The sequence below is a fragment of the Elephantulus edwardii genome, unplaced genomic scaffold (genome assembly GCF_000299155.1).
Source record: "Elephantulus edwardii isolate Elephantulus edwardi_28Jun2011 unplaced genomic scaffold, EleEdw1.0 scaffold00268, whole genome shotgun sequence".
Taxonomy (NCBI): domain Eukaryota; kingdom Metazoa; phylum Chordata; class Mammalia; order Macroscelidea; family Macroscelididae; genus Elephantulus; species Elephantulus edwardii.
In genome coordinates, this window is record NW_006400018.1 from 2,505,458 (window position 1) to 2,519,392 (window position 13,935).

The following is a 13,935-nucleotide window of genomic DNA, read 5'->3' on the forward strand; positions in this document are numbered from 1 at the left end:
GATAGGGGGCCACTGTATGTACACTCAGTCGATGTACTCAGTCTGATTTAGCTGTGGCCATCCTGTCCCCTCCCACCCGGGCCACGTAGAGTTTTTGGGACTAGTGTAGGATTTCTCTTTGTCTCTGTTTCAAGATCTTGAGGGCTCCAGCCCTCCTCGTTCACTCACTCTTCTCCCCTTGCCTGCCTGTGTGCGAGTAGCCACTTCTAGGTACCTGGACTCAGTTCCTTCTGAGAACACGGCAAGGGCCAGGGTTCACATATCGTTCTCATCAGGAGTGTTTATCTCTAGGCTCCTCTTCTTTGCGTGCTCATCAAGAGCTTCCCCTTGAGGGGAGGGGGACAAGACAGCAGCAGAGGAAAAGGGGACAGACAAGTGGGACCCTGTATGGGTCAGATGGGACAGACAGAGCAGAAGGACATTGCCAGGGTGTGGAGAAGTGGATGGCCTGGGAAGGGACCACTTTGTACTGTTCTGGAGCCCCTGGCACTGCTGAGCCGGAGGGCAGAGCTTATCTCCTGATCAGCTCAGGGTATCTGCAGGTTTTGCTGAAACAGGAAGTAGCTTGTCCTGTTACCCCTGGGGGAAGACAGGATGGCCTCACCTCCTCAGGTCCGGAGGCCCTGCCAGCCTTCAAAGACTGGCCTCATGTTCCAGCAGGCCCGGGAAGGGGTGGGGTGGGCTGGGAAAGGAACCCCTGGGTGATGAACACCTACCTGCTCCACTTGAGAGGAAGGAGCGTGACTGGCCAGGTCCCCCCAGGCCCCAAAGAGTTTCATAGCAATGCTTCTCAAACTCAAGTTGTTGCTATGTGCTGTCGAATCAACTTCAACTCACAGCAAACCTATTATCAACAGATCTGAACCTGCGTTATCCTGCGCCCCTTCACCGTCTCCAACACCCTTGGGCCCATTGCTGTGGACTCTGTGTCAATCCATCTTGTCGAAGGCCTTCCTCTCCTGCATTGGCCCTCCGCCTTTCCCAGCCTGATGTCCTTCTCCAAGGACTGACCCCTTCTGACCACACGCTCGAAGTACACGAGATGTTTCACTGTCCTTGTTCCAACGAAGGCTGATCTAGGTGTAGCTTTTGCATGAGCACAGTTAAGAGTTCCTGGATTTCCATTCTTCTCGATGTTAGCCATAATTCACAGAATCACAGGGAGGGCTTGTTCATATTCCGGTTCTCGGCCTCCTCCTTCCAGAGAGTATGACTCACTGTCTAGAACTCTCAACTTCCTTAAGGGAGATGTGGGTTCAATTCCTGATCCATGCACCTCACGCACGACTGTCCCGTGTCTGTCAGGGGGAGCTTGCATGCTGCTGTGATCAGGAACAGATGTTAGCGAAGCTGCCCGGTTGAAAGAAACTAGTAAAAAAGGCCTGGTGAGGGAGCTCTGGTGGCCTAGTGGCAAGAAGCTGCACTGCAATCCCAGAGGTATGTGGTTCGAATCCACAAGATGCTTTGCTGGAGAAGGAGGGACAACCTCCTCTTGTACCAGTCAGATCTGATTTGACGGTACACACACACAAAATAATAATAAAAAAAATTGAAACTAAAGAAATGCCTGGTGATTGAGCCCCCCTCCCCCCCAAATCAGCCAGTGAGAGAAAACCCACGGTCAGAGCTGATGGTGAGGATGACACAGGACTGGGCAGCACTTGGGGTCCCCACGGGCCAGGACAGTGAGCACCAGCAACGGGACTGAGATGAGGCCATGAATTTGCATATCCTATCACTGGTGCCGCTGTTACTGCAGGCGGAAGGGTTACACTTTGTCTTGCAGGAGGGGAGTAGCCAGACATGAAGGGCTTTCCTACTTTGCCTTCTGCATAATACACCTGAGTTCACTGTCATCCTGTTAATACATATTTACCCAGCAAACTTGTATTTGGGGCTTAATCTAGGCCAAATACAAGTGTCACAGCTGAGGACAGGGCAGCCGTGATCCCTGCCTGAGTGAAGTTCATATTGTTCAGGGCAGATAGAATAAACAATTGAATCTCAAACTATGTTTTTTTTTGCCTGGAAGGAAGGCTAAGCGGGAATTATTTTCTGTGTAGTATAGTGTATGTAGTGTTCTGTGTAGTATAGTAGAGTGTTTCACAATCAACCCCTGTGACAGAAGCAGTATTCTTTTTTTTTTAATTTTATTTTTATTGTTTTGTGTGTGTGTACTGTCAAATCAGATCTGACTGGTACAGGAGGAGATTTTTCCTCCTTCTCCAGCAGAGCATCTGGTGGATTCGAACCACGTACTTCTAGGATTGCAGTGCAGCTTCTTGCCACTAGGCCACCGGAGCTCTCCAGAAGCAGTATTCTTATTCAATCACCATATTGCATCAGGGCCAGGACCTTTACGGCCAAGGACTTCTTTGAAGTGCTAAAGAGCAAGGATGTCACTTTGAGGACTAAGGAATGCCAAATCAAGGCATGGTATTTTCCAGCTGCTTCATAGGCATGTGAGAGTTGAACATAAGGGAGACTAAAGGAAAGCTGATGCCTTTGAATTACAGTGTTGGTGAAGACTGTTAACTACAACAAGGACTGCAAAAAGAACAGACAAATCTGTCTTGGGAGAAAGGCAGCCAGAACGCTTCTTAGAAGCAAGGATTTTGTCTCACATATTTTAAGCATGTTGTCAGGCAGCGCCAGTCCCCGTGGAAGAACATGCTTGGAGAATTAGAGGATCAGGACAGAAGTCGAGCCTCAGTGAGATGGATTGGCCCAGTGACTGCAGTGCTGGGCTTTAAACTCAGCAGAGCTTGTGAGGGTGGGCAGTGTTTGGTTCTGCAGTGAGGAGGGGTCTCTGTGGGTCACAGCCTGATCTGTGGCACCTCACAACAACATTTTGCAGTGAAGAAGTAGCATCTTTGAAAAGTCCAGTAGCATGCACGAATGATCAGGGGCAAAGCTAGACCTTGAACTTGGGACTTTACATCTAGAAATCTGATCCTCGCCCTCTGGCTGGGAGCTGCCAACACAACTTCATGGGGCTGGATTTTGACGGGAGAGCTCTGGACCTCACAGCATGTTGCCAGCGGGGGATAGCTGGGGCTTTGTCCTTACGTATTGAAGGAGAGTTGAGTCACAGGCACATAGATGCACATGCATCCCCATGGCCACGAACTCTCACTTCCTAAAACCTGGATAATTTTAGCATTTCACTGTGAGTTGCTTCCTGCCCTTTCATGATCCCTCTTTTTTCATTTCCTCTCAATGCCTGGCTTCTGTACAGCTCTGGCCCTTCCCTGGGGTGATATCTGCTTCCATGGGGGGTTGTTGCACCCAGACATTGTGGCAGCATCGTCTCCATGGCAACATTTGGAGGAGTTTCCTTGATGACTAGGGAGGTCTGAGCCAGGAACAAATTAGAAGGCTTCTTCCTGGGCGGCACAAATAGTTTGTGCTCAGTTACTAACCTAGAAGTTGGTGTTTTGAACCCACCCTGCAGTACGGTGGAAGAAAGGCCTGGCTCTCTGCTTTCATTAAGATTGCTGTGAGGTGAAGTCCGATTGACCGATAATAACCCCGTGTGACAGAGTAGCGCTGCCGCACAGGCTGTAATCTTCACGGGAGCAGATTGCCAGGTCTTTCTCTTGTGGGGCCATTAGGTGGGCTCAAATTGCCCGTCATTCGGTTAGCAGCCAAGTGCTTCTTGGCTGTGCTACCAGGCCATTTTATCAGCAGGAAAACCCTGTGACATAGTCCTACACTCTCCTGTGGGATCATCACAAATCGGAAGCGATTCAGAGGCAACAGATTTGGTGGTTGAAGCATGACCCTCTTGATGCTGCGGTGGGAATTCTCGGTTCTCACTGCTCCCTGGCTGGGCTCTGTGTCTCTGGAGCGGTAGATTATAAACCCGACATAATCTACTGCCAGTGAGTCGATTCTGCTTATAGAGCTGCCTCGTAGGGTTTCTGTGGCTGTGATCTTTGCAGAAGCAAACCGCTACGCTTTAACTCTAGGAGCCGCTAGTGGCCTTGAACTGTCACACATTTTTATTCTCAACAAATAAGAGGATTTATTTGAGCTGTTCACATTTCCTAAACATATAGAAATAATTTTCTATAATTTGCATATTTTAAATAGCTTGCAAATCATCGTCATAGCACTCACTACAGTAATTGTTGTTGTTACGTGCGGTCAAGTGTACTGACTCAGCTGACCTCCAGCAGGTTTTCAGAGTCTGTAAATCACTAGGAAGAGGATTGTCCAGTTTTCTCCTTCAGAACCACTCGTGATTTGAAAGCCCTTGCTTTGGGGTTAGCAGTGCAACTGCTAACCATTGGGACCCCAGGGCCCCCCACTGAACTGCCACACTTTTGATCAGCAGCTAAGAGCCTTAACCACCACACCACCAAGGTCTCTCAGTAACCAACCCACACCTGCCTTCAAATTGATAGTAAGTCGTAGTGAGTCCTTTAAGGCTGTACACTTTTATAAACGGAGACTGCCCGTCTTTCTTCTGCAGGGAAGCTGGGGGGGGTTTGAACTCCTAACATTTCAGTTAGTATCCCATCACATCACCACTGTTCTACCAGGGCCCCTTGGTTGGGCAGTGGAACATCAGCTTGGTGAGAGAGGTTTCCCCTTAGTCAATAGTGTTGCTTCTCTCCTCCTTTCACAGAACTTCTGGGACCTCCAGTTCCTCAGCTGCAGGACAGAGACCCTGTCTCCCAAAACCCATGGATCAGTGAAGCTCATACTTTTGATCTTGAATTCCATGGCTGGTTGTGCCAAAGAACTATTATGGAAACAAATAGATCATGTCTCCCAACAAGCACTATCCACATGTTTACATGTTTGAAAGCCTGTTGTTTTCATCAAGCCTTACGGATATAAATATGTTAGTCATACTGATGAGAATATATCTCTGTTTTCCATGGGTTAGAAACCACAAAAGTATTCTCATTCCACTGGTAGTGCAAGTAAGAGAGAGCCTACCCAGAATGACTAGCTACTGGGGTATGTTTGCTCCCTCCCTGTCTTTCCCCTCCTTTCCCCATTGACTTCTCCTAGGGGCCCTCCTGAGGGAGTTTGTTACAGCCCCCTGGTTTTCAAAGGTGAAGTGACTTGTCTGAGAACACACCAATGGGAAGTACTGGAGAGAAGATTTGATTCCAGGACCCTCTGCCCCTAGATGAATAAGGATGACAGAAGAATTGATGCCTTTGAGCTCTGGTTTTGGAGAAGGTGCCTGAATATCCCATGGATTGACACAAGAACTAACAACTTTGCCCTGGAGAAGGTGCAGCCAGAGTGCTTCCTGGAGGCAGAGATGATAAAGCTTCGACTCACACACTTTGGGCAATTTGCTGGGAGAGAGGCTATTCCTCAGAGAGGTGGGAGGTCAGTGAAAGAGAGTGAGACCCTCAACCAGATGAACTGACACAGTGACTGCAGAAATGGGCTCAAGTGTGTCAGAGATACTGGTATAGGATAGGAGGGGGTGCAGATCTATTGTTCATAAGGTTGATATGAGTTGTACTTGACTCGATGGCACCTAACAAGAACAACAACTGACCCCAGGATGTGTGGGTATGTTTTTACCCACAACTTTCTCTACTTCTGGGTTTTAGGTGCTGGACCTAAAGCAAGTCTGCTCTCTAATGAAAGCTTCATTTTCTATTCTATAAAATTAAGGCCAAGGTGGACATTCCAGGCCACTGGGAATGCTGGACGGAGCTCTGGTGGGGGGTAACAGTCCATAGCGGGTTATGATACTAAGCCAAAGATCACACTTCTTTGGTAATTTAGCTCTACCACCTGCTCCATGAGAGAAAAAGGGACAATCTCCTGCTGGGGGATTCACAGTCTCTCCTGATTCAGCAGCAAGTGTTTGAGGGAGACTGCCTGAGCTCAGTTAAAGGGTTGTTATGGTTGTGCTTATTTCCTGCTTTAAAAAAAAATTACACAGCATTCAGATACCATCATCCTGCATTCAAGTGGTTTTTGTTCTCTGCTTTCATGATGACTCCAGGCTTATCTAGATAAAACACACAGGAAACAACATCAGGACTCCCCGGGGGCCTGGAACCTGGGACATCCAGGTGACCATGCACCTGGAGGAGGGGCCCTCGGCAGAACAGCCCTAGAAGGCTTCAGCTTGTGTCTTGGTTCTGTATGGTACAGTCATCACAGTTCCACTCTGCAGAGAAGTCTCTTCCTGGCTGTATACTTTAGCAGAGCGGAGGCTAACGGGACCTGCAGTCTCAGTGGGTGTGTGTGAATTGTGTGCTTGTGACTGGTACCCACCTAGCTAGAGGCTCATGAATTCTGGGAGCTCATACAAGTGCCCAAGCTCAAAGTTCAATGTCACACCACCACCTGGTGGCCTTTTTTAATGTGTCTCTTTGGGTGCCAGTCTATAGAGAGTGGCTTTCCCAGGTCTAAGGGTGATGAATAAAAAAGACTTTTTAAAAAAAAAAATTCAAAGAATTGGTGCCTTTGAATTGTGGTGTTGGCTGAGAATATTGACCATCTCATGGGATGACACAAAGAACAAATCTGTTTCTGAAGAAGTGAGGCCAGGGTGCTTCTTAGAAACAAGGGTAGTGAGACTTTTTTCCCCCCTCATATATTTTGGATACATTATCAAGAGGGACCAGTCCTTCGAGAAGGACGCCATGCTTAGTAAAGAGGAAGGTCATTGAAAAAGAAGAAGACCCTCAATGAGATGGACTGACAACATACACAATGGGTTCCAATACAGCAGTGATTGCGAAGATCTAGGAAATGATAGACAAACAGCCGTCATTGAGGAGATTGAGGTGCATGGCAGCCCGATGCATGTTAGAGTAGAACTGCTCCCATGGAGTGATTCTCCGCTGTGGCTTAGTGGGTAGAAAGTTGTGTTGCCAACTCAGAGGTGTGAAGTTTGAACCTACCAGCTGCCCCTCTGGAGAAACATGGGCAGTCTCCTCCCGTGCAGCTTAAAGCCTCTGAAAACTCACCGAATGGTTAGCGATGAGCCTATTCCAACTCAAGAGAAATGAGTTGTTGTCATTGTTATAGGGAGCTCTGGTGGCCTAGTGGCAAGACGCTGCATTGCAATCCCTAAAGCACGTGGTTTGAGGCCATCAGATGCTCTGTGGGAGAAGGAGGGACAGCCTCCTCCCTTGCGATTCACTGCCTCTGAAAACCTGCCAGAGGGTCAGCTCTGGGTCAGTTCTGACTCTACGGTACACAACCACAACCACAACTGAGGTTCACTGTAAGTCAGAATCAACTCAGTAGAAACAAGGTTGGTTTAGGATGACTATATGGAATCCTGGTGGTGCAATGGTTAAGCATTTAGATACTAACAAAACCCCCACCACTCTGGTGATCTGCTCTCATCAAGAGTCCAGCTGAGAAACCCCCCATGGGATCTGAATGAACCTGAGGGCACAGCACCCCACAACCACCACGACCTCCATCATCACCACCACCGCCACCACGACCCCCATCATCATCACCACTGCCACCACAAAAACCATCGCCGCCATCGCCACCACCACCACCACAACCATCACTGCCACCACCACCGCCACCTGCATCACAACCACCTCCATCACCACCACCACCACCACCACCACTACCTCTATCACCATCACCACTGCCACCACCACCACAGTAACCACCGCTACCACAGTAGCTACTGCCACCATCACCACCATCACTGCCACCACCACCACCACCACAGTAACCACCGCTACCACAGTAGCTACTGCCACCACCACCACCACCACCACATGGTGGCCATCCACTGCCTGTTTGTCAGCTCGTCTTAACTGCAGTGGGGTGCATGTCTGATAGGTGCTGAAGAGGAACCCCACAGGTTAGAACGCACTCAAAATCAACAGTGGCTATCACAGCAGACTCAAGCATATCACTAGCCAAGAAGATGGGTGATGTACATAAAGCCATCTTTGTGCTCTTTTAAACCCCATTCTCTTTATTAAAAACACCCCAAACCATTGCCATTAGTAGATTCAGGCCCACAGCGACCCTAAGCGAGTAGACCTGGGCCACAAAGAGTTTTCGATGGATGGGTTTTGCGAACTAGATTTGTCAGACCTTTCTTCCTAGTCACCGTGGGTGGACACGAACCTCCAACTTTGAGTGAGTAGCTGAGCGTGCTAACTGCTCCACCTGAGGGCTGGGCTCTGTCCGATGCTCTGAGAAGGAATTGAAGTTTCCCTTGAGAGGAGAAGTTATACATTCTTTTGCGAGGTTGCTGGCGAGTGCCTGTCTCTCCCAGCAGAGTCTAGGCTCTGAGAAGCCTGGGACTGGGTTAAGCTTTTCTCACGGTGGTCTGTCTTCCCTCAGCCACAGCATAACGGGACTCCACCTTTGTCTGTAGAATGAAGGAATGAGGGCAAGTGCAATGTTAGGTCCCCATGAGCATGGCAGGACATGACTGAGGACGGGGCTGTGGGAGATGTGGGAAGGAAGAGGCCCTTGGCTTTGCATTCTCTCTTTCTGTGCTTGGGGTGGGGGCTGATTAGCTGGCAGAGTTGCCTCATAGACTGAGGGGACAGCAGGTTTAGGGAGCGAGGGACTTGCGGTGGTCACCCTCATTCCCCTCAGAGCAGGAGATGTGATCAGGGTTGGGGTGTATGGGTTGTACTTGGGGATGAAGGTGTAGGATTTGGATCTAGCTTCGTCTGGGTCAAAGGCCTTCTGGGTCGTTTTCGGTAAATTCTCTTACAATGTGGGCCTCGAATTCTCCATCTGTCACATGAGGGATTGAATAAGATTCTTTAAGCACCAAAGTTGTATGCCATTAGGAGGCAGAATCCCAAGCTTAAGGGCCAGAGGGAAGTTTTAATCTCAGAGTCCACACCTGCTTTCATTAACAAAAAAGGTGCATGACGGATCTACTTCCTCCTCCCCCAGCCCTCAGCCATTCAAGGGTGAGTGCCCTGTCCCATTATCTATTTCATGGCTGGTTTTCAGTGCATTTGTGGCATCAGGATTAGAGGAAGCAACTTGTGCCATGCAGATAACACAACTTTGCTTGCCATACTGAGGAGGACCTGACACATTTGCTACAGAAGGTCAAAGACTGCTGTCTTCAATATGAATTGAAATTCAACATTAAGAAAACAAAGATTCTCACCATCGGGCTGATTGGCAGCACCGTAATAGATGGAGAAAAGATTGAGATTGTTAGTAATTTCAGCCTTCTTGGATTCACAATCAACACTCTTGGCACCAGCAGTCAGGACATCAAGAGATGAATTGTACTGGGAAAGTCTGCTGTCAGGGACCTCTCTAGAGTGCTGAAGAGCAATGATGTCAGTCTGGAGACTAAGGTGAGCCTGATCCAGGCCATAGTTTTCACAATTACTTGTTATGTATCACAGGTCTGGACAATGACTAAGGATGACAGAAGAAGAATTAATGCCTTTGAGATGTGGCGCTGGAGAAGAGCATTGAACACACCATAGACTTCCAGGAGAACAAACAAGTTTGTCTCGGAGAGGGTGAAACCAGGTTGCTCCTTGGAGGTAATAGTTTTGAAGCTTTGTCTCACATATTTTGGCATGTTGCCAGGAGGGACCAGCCCTTGGAGAAGGACATAACCCTTAGAAATGAGGAGGGACAGAGCAGGAGGGGAAAATCCTTGGTGAGATGGGTTGACTCTGTACCTGGGACAATGGAGGGTAGGTGTGTTGGAGACAGCAAGATTGGCTCAGGAGGGGGTTGCTATGAGTTGGAGTTGGCATGAGGGCACATAAAAAAACCAACAATGATATAACGTGGAAGCTATGTAGTGATTCCCCATGGTCTTGATAAAGGAAATCGCTGTGAAAGGACTAAGGATAGAATGAACCCTCCCTAACTCCATCACAGCCCTAACCCAGTATCCCATGTAAGAGGAAGCTCCTTAACGTGTGGCCTGTGATAACTTTTATCTCACTAGAAATAAAAGGGGACGAAAGTGAGCCAAGCAGGATGGGAGTGTTGCAATCTCAGTACCACCCAGTTAGAATCGTCAGGAGCTGAGCGCATCCCTTTGGACTCGGTGTCCTCACCGGCAATCTCCTTGATACTGAGGCACGTGGCAGGGCACGTGGAGTCCCCAAGGAATGCCCGGCCTACAGACCCTGAGGCAAACAAGGACTTCTCCTTCAGAACCAACAGAGAGCCTGCAGGCCTCCTCCTGGATGGGGCATCTTGAATTCAGACTTCCAACAACTTAAATTGTAAGAACCGTGTGTCCAAAGGTACATGGTTCCAATCCACCAGCTGCTCCACAGGAGAAGCATGGGGAATCTCCTTCCGTGCCATTTACTATCTCTGAAAACCCACTGAAGGGCCAGCTATGGGTTGGTTCTAGCTCAACAGTGCACAGCAACAACAAACTGCAAGAGAACAAACCTCTGTGTATGAAAACCATCATTTGCACAAACAGGGACAGGCTATGTATAACTCTCTGAAGGGGGAGGAGGGGGAGAAGAGAGGTGGAAGAAGCGGGGAGGGGGACACCAGGGCAGCAGAGGTTAGTCGACGAATGGGAAGGAAGGAAGGAAGGAACAGGCAAGGTATAATTGGGGTTTGACAAGATAGAATGATAAAAGGCACTGATCAATAGTAATTAAGTATGTAAAACAGTGCATGTGAATGTATTAAACAGTGCACATGACTGAACACAATGTGTATTAATGATTATATAAAAACTAATCAAAATAAAGCAGAGCAAACCATCATCTGTGGCGTCTCTGTTACAGCTCTCGGTCTTACTGCTCCCGAGTCAGAACCGACCTGTAACAGTGGGCTTCCAAGGTTGTAACTCGCACATAGGAGACTGCCTGGCCTTGGTCCAAGGAGTCACTGCGGCATTCAAACTGCCAGCCCCGCCCCGCCCCTGAGTTATCAGTACAACTCCTTAAGGACTACACCACCAGTGCAAAACTAGATAAACACATACCACTGGGTGGTGGGAGACAATAGGAGTGTTTAGATTTCTTTTTTTAAAAGTGATTGAACAATCAAATATAAGCACAAAACTCAGTGAATCCATGTTAAAAACAAACCAAAATAAAACCCAATTTTGGCCCCACAAGGGAAAATGAAGGAGTCCTGATAGTGTGGTGTGTTATATGTTGGGCTGCTTACCCAAAGGCTGGTGGTTCAAATCCACCAGCCACTCTGAGAGACAACAATGGGCAACTTCCTCTCTTAAAGATCTACGCTCTTGGGAACCCCGTAGAGGGACCTGAGTGAGACCTGACTCAGTAGCTGTGGGTTTGAGTAAGTTGTGGGGGAAATTTGAATATGGAAGGGTTTTAATAGTGTCATGGATTTATGCTTTCTTTTTTAGCATAATAATGGTACAGTGATGATATGGGAGAATGGCCTTGGAAAAGCAGAAGAATTTGGAGATGAGAGTTATGTTGTTGGCAGCTTACTTTCAGATGGTTACATTAAAATGTATGTATGGTTACATACATACATAAGCCCTCCATGTCTTTGTTCTGCATTTGAAGATTCAACCAACTTTGGATTAAAAAGATTCAGGAAGTGGCAATGGGGTTGTTGTTGTTGTTGTTATGTGCCATTGAGTTGCCTGAAATTCATAACAATCCTATGTACAGCACCCCTAAACTCTGCTCTATCCTGAGCCAATCTCACTGCTTCTGACACACCCATCCCAATGACCCCAGTCATTGAATCAATCCACCTCATAGAGGGTCTTCCTCTCCTGCACAGTCCCTCCACCCTCCCATGCATATGTCCTTCTCCAAGGACCTGCCCCTCCTTGCAGCATGCCCAAAGTATGTCAGATGAAGCCCCAGAATCCTTGCCTCCAAGGAGCAGCCTGGTTTAACCCTCTCCAGTATGAATCTGTTTGTTCTTAGCAGTCCATGGTATTCTCAATACTATTCTTCAACACCACAGCTCAAAGACATCAATTCTCCTTGTATCCACCATAGTCATTGTCCAGCTGTCTGACTCATAGCAAGTGATTGCAAAGACCATGGCCTGTATCAGCCACACCTTAGTTTCCAGAGTGACACCATTGCTCTTTAGTACTTTGGTGAGGTCCCTAACAGCAGACTTTTCCATCGCAATACGTCTTTTAACTTCCTGGATGCTGGTGCCAAGAGTGTTGACTGTGGAGTCAAGCAAACTAAAGCTGTTAACAATAAGCTGTGGCTGACTCTGAGAAGAATGGGAATCCCAGAACACTTGATTGTGCTAATGCGAAAACTATATGTACTTGGACCCTGAGGCATTCATCAGAACAGAGCAAGGAAACACTGCATTGTTCAAAATTGGGAACGGTGTATACCAGGGGTGTATGTGTAATATCTCCATACCTTTTGAACCTATATATGCAGAACAATAATCTGGGAGGCTAGGCTGTATGAGGAGAAGTGTGGCATCAGGATTGGAGGAAGAGTCATCAACAATCTGTGTTAAGCAGATGACACAACCCTGCTTGCTGGAACTGAGGAGGACCTGAAGTACTTGCTGCAGAAGGTCAAGGACTGCAGACTTCAATATGGATTGAGGCTCAATGTCAAGAAAACAAAGATTCTCACCACTGGGCCAATTGGCAGCATCAGTATGGATGGTGAAGAGATTGAGATTGTTAACAGCATTAGTTTGCTTGGCTCCACAGTCAACACTCTTGGCAATGGGGAGACCCTAAAATATAGCTAATTCCCATAATTCAACTTTCAGTTAAAAAAATAGGTAGGCTTCTATGATCAATAATATCCCAGGAATGGTAAACCATACAAGATCATAGGAGCAGCATCTATCTATCCAGGAATAAAACTCAGAAGGCAGGTAGGGCTAGGAAAGGATCCTTGGAAACAGGAAACACAGGGAGGAAGTGGGAAGGGTGCTGTTACACTGAGGGACTTAACTGTTGTACGGAGTTGCGTTGAGATGGAATCAACTTGATGGCACCTAACAATAACAACAGCTTATAAAGATGTGGATAAATTTAACCAGAGCCTCTATAGCAGTCAGAGATTCTTCCTGTTTCTAGCCTGCTGCTGGGCTGAGTAGCCACGCTGTCATGGTTGAAACTGCTCCCGCTGGTTATGGCACTGCTGTTACGCCCAGAGTGCCAGGGCCTTCCAACCTGGCTCATCCCAGGGGGGCTAACCCTGAACTACCTTCCACCGGCTACCACAGAGGCCACAAACCACGCTCTTTGCAGGAGAAACTGCTTGGATAATTATTCTAGTTGTTGATTTACGGCGTACATATAAATCACACAGGCACCATTCCCACCTTTGTTGAAGCTACCTGTACTGATGTTGTCGGGTGCCGTCAAGTCGCTTTGACTCACAGCACAGCAGGATGGCGGCCTGCCCAGTCCGACACCACCCTCACACCCTCTGCCATGCTGTCAGTCCGTCTCGTTGAGGGTCTTCCTCTCCAGTCTAACACAAAGCCAAAGCCAAGAGGCTGTAGTACGGCGAGCAAGAGAATGAGGAGGAGGAGATGGCTCTAGAGCTTAGGGCGTGGGGCATCACATTTTGCTTTATTTGCATTGCATTTGTGTTGTTTAGTAGTTGGGTCCTGTTTTTGGAGAGGTGCTTGTTTTCCTATTTATTCCTGATACAGATTATTTCCCTTTGAAATCAGGTAAGAAAACAAGGATGGAAGCAAACAGAAAGCAAATACCATTCAGTATGCAAATGAACAAAACCCACTGAGACTGTCCTGGGATGATGAAAATGTGGGTGTGAGGAAGAGCTCTCCCCTCCTCCCCTTGTCTCCTCAGCACCGGGAGGGGGGCTGGGATTCCGGGTTTACAGTTAACGGGTGGCTTCAGGCAGAACCTCAAACTGCACTGCCAATCTTGGAGCTTTGGATCTGGGGGGTTTCCTGCAGGTCATCACTCCCGCTGCCCCCATTTAATAGATCGAGACACTGAGGCCAAGGCCGAGCCTCCAGGGGCTCCCACAGCCCGTGGAT